Below are 6,210 nucleotides of genomic sequence, written 5' to 3' on the forward strand. Positions count from 1 at the left end.
TAAAAGTATGTAAAGTTGGAAAACACATTAATCTCCTCTGTCCTAGTATTATATATGCTACATCCATTTTTTTTTCCTTGCTGAGGCAATTGAATAAACTTGTTCCTGATAATAGTGAGTACTTTACGGCACTTTGTTTCCGAAAGATCTCAGTAGGTTTCAGCAGCTGATTGAATAAATCTGTTTACTGCAGTGTCAGGAATTCTTCAAGAAATAAAAGCAATTTCTGTGTGTTTTTAATGATATTGAACTAGAACAGGTTTAGCATATACTGAAATATGCTAATATACCCTATATTATCAAATAAATGATTATTTCCTCTCAACAATATGGCAATGCGTTCTTTTTCATTGTGGCACTGGGTCTACATTCTACAATGACCTATAGTTTCACATTCACAAGAGAGAATGCAAGAGAAAGAAGAGAGTGAAGAAGAAAAGGAATGAAGACGAAAACGATGCAGTTCCAATGAGGAAATGAACTTTAACACCAAAGCTCATGCTGTCACCAACAGCAAGGATGTTCCGTGCCGCACAGCTTCCTGAGACATTGAATGAAATTTATAAAAGTTGTTTCAAAGACAGTTTGCGTTGATCTAAGGGCTTCACATTTGTGAATTGCGCAAAATGCAAAATAGATTGGTTTCAGAGAAAAAGAACATGTTTACAATTACAAAAAATAGTAGAATGATGAAATTTCTGATACCATTTTCAGCAATAGTAAGGAAATAACTTTTGTGGTACTTAGATAAATATATTTGTGTGTTTCAGTTGTTAGTTTTTAAATGAAACTAGCTTATTGCCTGCTGCATCGCTTACATGGTCTGTATGGTCTGCACAGATTATTTTTTTTCTTTTAACAAATTTTTATGTAAAAACTGCACAAGCTTCTAAACTTTTTATGCTAATTAAAGCCACATAAGCATGGTCTTTTTTTGAGTGAACTACTGACCAAAAAGCAGTTGTGGTAGCTGGAGTCCAAGGTTTTGTTAATCATGTCTTTTGCATTCTTGTGGTGATATTCCATTGAAACTTCCATCCCCTTTCTTTTTAGCTACCCGAGAAGTGAAATACCAATTTTCATGGATTAGGTTTAAAACTTTCTTAAAATTATGAAATATTTTCTTAAAAATTTTCATTGCTAATTTCACGCTCCTGTGGTTGAATTGCCAAAAACAGTGAAACACATTTTTTATTTCTAACCAGGAAGTGAAATGTCAGTTTTCATATACATATCTTTAAAAAGGCTTTAGTAGTTCTTTAATAACAATTTATTTTCAAAAAAGCTTTCACCCAGATTTTACCCCCTTAGTGGTTGAATTTCCAAAAATGCTGAAATAAGTTTTTTTATCTGACTGAGAAACCAAATACCAATTTTTGTAGGGGTCCAGCTTCAAACTTGCCTTTATAGCGACATATTTTCAAAAGTCGTGTCATCCCCTATTTCACCCCCTTAGGAGTGGAATTTTGAATAATCCCTTCGTATACAGTGCCCACAGTATAAAATTCACACCCTCTCCAAATTTAAAGTGTCTCAAGTTCGTGGCCCTCTCCTCGGTAATGCTGGAATTCAGTATGGTGTTGGCCCACCCGTAGCTTCCATTCTCAGAGGCATACATTCCATCAGCTGCTGGAAGGTTTCTTGGGGAGTGGGAGCCCATTCTTCATGGAGTGCTGCACTGAGGGGAGGTATCGATGTTAGTCGGCGAGGCCTGGCATGAAGTCGGCATTCCAAAACATCCCAAAGGTGTTTTGTAGGATTCAGGTCAGGACTCTATGCAGACCAGTCCATTACAGGGATGTTATTGTTGTGTATCCACTCCACCACAGGCATTATGAACAGGTGCTTCATCATGTTGAAAGATGCAATCGCCATCCCTGAATTACTCTTCAACAGTGGAAAGCAAGAAGGCGCTTAAAACCCTCTTGGGGGATGAATTTAAAAAACCACTGAAACACATATTTTGTAATTTCTAACTGAAAAGTCGCATACCAATTTTCATAGATGTGGTCTTAAAAATGCTTTAGTAGTTCTTTAATAATAATTTATTTTCAAAAAAGTTTCACCCCCATAGGGGCTATATTTCTAAAAATGCTGAGACTTTATTTCAGGTTGAGAAACCAAATGCCAGTTTCCTTAGGTCCAGCTCCAAAATTGCCTTAACAGCAACATCATCATCATCATCATCATCATCATCATCATCATCATCATCATTTAAGACTGATTATGCCTTTCAGCATTCAGTCTGGAGCATAGCCCCCCTAACAGCCGTGTACCGCAAGTCTCTAGAGGAACGGAGGGTTCCAAATGATTGGAAAAGAGCACAGATAGTCCCAGTCTTCAAGAAGGGTCGTCGAGCAGATGCGCAAAACTATAGACCTATATCTCTGACGTCGATCTCTTGTAGAATTTTAGAACATGTTTTTTGCTCGCGTATCATGTCATTTCTGGAAACCCAGAATCTACTATGTAGGAATCAACATGGATTCCGGAAACAGCGATCGTGTGAGACCCAACTCAATTTATTTGTTCATGAGACCCAGAAAATATTAGATACAGGCTCCCAGGTAGATGCTATTTTTCTTGACTTCCGGAAGGCGTTCGATACAGTTCCGCACTGTCGCCTGATAAACAAAGTAAGAGCCTACGGAATATCAGACCAGCTGTGTGGCTGGATTGAAGAGTTTTTAGCAAACAGAACACAGCATGTTGTTATCAATGGAGAGACGTCTACAGACGTTAAAGTAACCTCTGGCGTGCCACAGGGGAGTGTTATGGGACCATTGCTTTTCACAATATATATAAATGACTTAGTAGATAGTGTCGGAAGTTCCATGCGGCTTTTCGCGGATGATGCTGTAGTATACAGAGAAGTTGCTGCATTAGAAAATTGTAGCGAAATACAGGAAGATCTGCAGCGGATAGGCACTTGGTGCAGGGAGTGGCAACTGACCCTTAACATAGACAAATGTAATGTATTGCGAATACATAGAAAGAAGGATCCTTTATTGTATGATTATATGATAGCGGAACAAACACTGGTAGCAGTTACTTCTGTAAAATATCTGGGAGTATGCGTACGGAACGATTTGAAGTGGAATGATCATATAAAACTAATTGTTGGTAAGGCGGGTACCAGGTTGAGATTCATTGGGAGAGTGCTTAGAAAATGTAGTCCATCAACAAAGGAGGTGGCTTACAAAACACTCGTTCGACCTATACTTGAGTATTGCTCATCAGTGTGGGATCCGTACCAGGTCGGGTTGACGGAGGAGATAGAGAAGATCCAAAGAAGAGCGGCGCGTTTCGTCACTGGGTTATTTGGTAACCGTGATAGCGTTACGGAGATGTTTAATAAACTCAAGTGGCAGACTCTGCAAGAGAGGCGCTCTGCATCGCGGTGTAGCTTGCTCGCCAGGTTTCGAGAGGGTGCGTTTCTGGATGAGGTATCGAATATATTGCTTCCCCCTACTTATACTTCCCGAGGAGATCACGAATGTAAAATTAGAGAGATTAGAGCGCGCACGGAGGCTTTCAGACAGTCGTTCTTCCCGCGAACCATACGCGACTGGAACAGGAAAGGGAGGTAATGACAGTGGCACGTAAAGTGCCCTCCGCCACACACCGTTGAGTGGCTTGCGGAGTATCAATGTAGATGTAGATGTAGATAAAATTCCTCCATGATCCCCTATTCAGTGCTAACATTGGTGCCTCTTCTGATGTTAAACCTATTACTTCAAAATCATTCTTAACCGAATCCAGGTACCTTCTCCTTGGTCTGCCCCGACTCCTCCTACCCTCTACTGCTGAACCCATGAGTCTCTTGGGTAACCTTGCTTCTCCCATGCGTGTAACATGACCCCACCATCTAAGCCTGTTCGCCCTGACTGCTACATCTATAGAGTTCATTCCCAGTTTTTCTTTGATTTCCTCATTGTGGACACCCTCCTGCCATTGTTCCCATCTACTAGTACCTGCAATCATCCTAGCTACTTTCCTATCCGTAACCTCAACCTTATTGATAAGGTAACCTGAATCCACCCAGCTTTCGCTCCCATACAACAAAGTTGGTCGAAAGATTGAACGGTGCGCAGATAACTTAGTCTTGGTACTGACTTCCTTCTTGCAGAAGAGAGTAGATCGTAGCTGAGCACTCACTGCATTAGCCTTGCTACACCTCGCTTCCAGTTCTTTCACTATGTTGCCATCCTGTGAGAATATGCATCCTAAGTACTTGAAACCGTCCACCTGTTCTAACTTTGTTCCTCCTATTTGGCACTCAATCTGTTTATATTTCTTTCCCACTGACATTACTTTCGTTTTGGAGATGCTAATCTTCATACCATAGTCCTTACATAAACAGCAACATATTTTCAAAAAATGTTTCATCCCCTTAGGGGTGCAATTTTGAAAAATCTCTTCCCAAACGATACCTACAGTATAAGATCAACACCCTCTGCAAATTCCAAGTCTCTCTCCGTAGTGGTTTGGGCTTGGCAATGATGAGTCAGTCAATGAGTCAGTGAGAACATTTCCTTTTTATATGAGACTAATCAGAACAACACCTGAAAATTATTAGGATAAAAATATATTTGAGTATACATGCTACATGGCCTAATAGTTTGGTGAATTACAACAATTTTTAAAATGTTTTTAAATTTTAGATTTATTTTGCCCTACAAAAATTAATTGGCCATCAATGTAGACCCTCCCTTTACAAAGTCTAAGGTCAGGACTCGAGGAGGTTGAATACTGCAGGAAGTGATGTGTTGGAAGAGAAATGCCAAAGTTTCACTATACACAATGTAATACAGGATTTCAAATGTGAATTTGCTTTTCATGTACCATCCTGTTACTTTATCTGTTCAAATTGCAAATAGGAAGCCTTTGTTATATACTTGAGAAAAGACAGGTGTATCATAGGAGCACATTGATAATCTTTGATGGGAATGATATACTGCAGCATGATAGGGGTTAGAGAATATAAAGAGAGACTGCTGTTGATCAATTTTGTTCCACAAAAATGAAAGGTACCAGAGAAACAGATCTGATAATGCAATTAGGAAGTAATAAAAAGAAAACCCACTTTCACAGCATGGGTGGACTTACAGTATGTCTTAAGATGTTTGAATTCTGTGATGAATTGGTATAGAGATGGTGCAGCTACCAAAAATCTACAGCAAGAAAGTGGGAGAGAGAAAATTTGGAAATGGAGACAAATTTGTGTTAAAGAGGGTGTTTCTGGCTGCTGAAGAAGGAATGACAGAAGTGAAGGAAACTTTTGTACGAGGAATGAAAATGCAGTGGAAACGGATATCAACGTTAGAATCCCCCAGAACATGGACCTGCTCTTCAACAGTAAGAAGGTAGAATTTGAGTCAAGGAAAATAGAAGAAAGCTTAAGTATAAGCAAAACTTAGGGAAGGGAAATCACACATAGAGCTAACTGGTGTGGACACAGTCATGTGTAACAACACACTTGTACTGGATAATTAGGAGTAGCTTTTATGCTGCCAAAGGAGCCACTATGAACCAAACATTGATCATTGCACCCATCATCACCCAGGACGTGAAGAAAATGGTCAGTCTTTGCCAAGGCTGTGATTAATTCTCCTTGTGCCCTGAGAAGGGGAGTATTTCATCAAAGCCAGAACACTCTTCACCCAATATAGTATTCCATCTCCTACCAAACCCATAGAATATTCCACTTCCATTCTAATGCCAACCTTACTCCCTCCCCTGCACCATACAGGTGGATGACACAGATGTGAGACCTGTACTAGACTCCCACCCACCCCACCTAGAACAGTCCATTTACAGAAATTTCCTGTCATATTAAAAGTGGGGTCACTTGTGTAAGCAACAACATTATGTTTTAGCTATACTGCAATTTATATTTAGCATTCTGTATGGAAGTGACAACTAACCAGCAGTCCTCATATTAATATTTCCTTTGAGAATCAACTTTCTCCCTTTGTTGTGCCTTTCATTATCTCCGAACTTTTACCCAATCAGTATTGCTGCGGGTGGATGCATTTCGTTGGCTGTGTGAGTGAGAAAGTGAATTACACACAAAAATATGTGGCAGTTAAATAGCTTATTATGTTGTTATCCTGTTGTGTTTAAATGTTTCAAACATCAGTAGGCTACAGGTTTTCTTAATAGAGCCTAGATTTTCCATTATTGTTGCAAAATAAAGGTTAAAATTAT

The sequence above is a fragment of the Schistocerca serialis genome, chromosome 9 (genome assembly GCF_023864345.2).
Source record: "Schistocerca serialis cubense isolate TAMUIC-IGC-003099 chromosome 9, iqSchSeri2.2, whole genome shotgun sequence".
In the NCBI taxonomy this organism is placed as follows: domain Eukaryota; kingdom Metazoa; phylum Arthropoda; class Insecta; order Orthoptera; family Acrididae; genus Schistocerca; species Schistocerca serialis.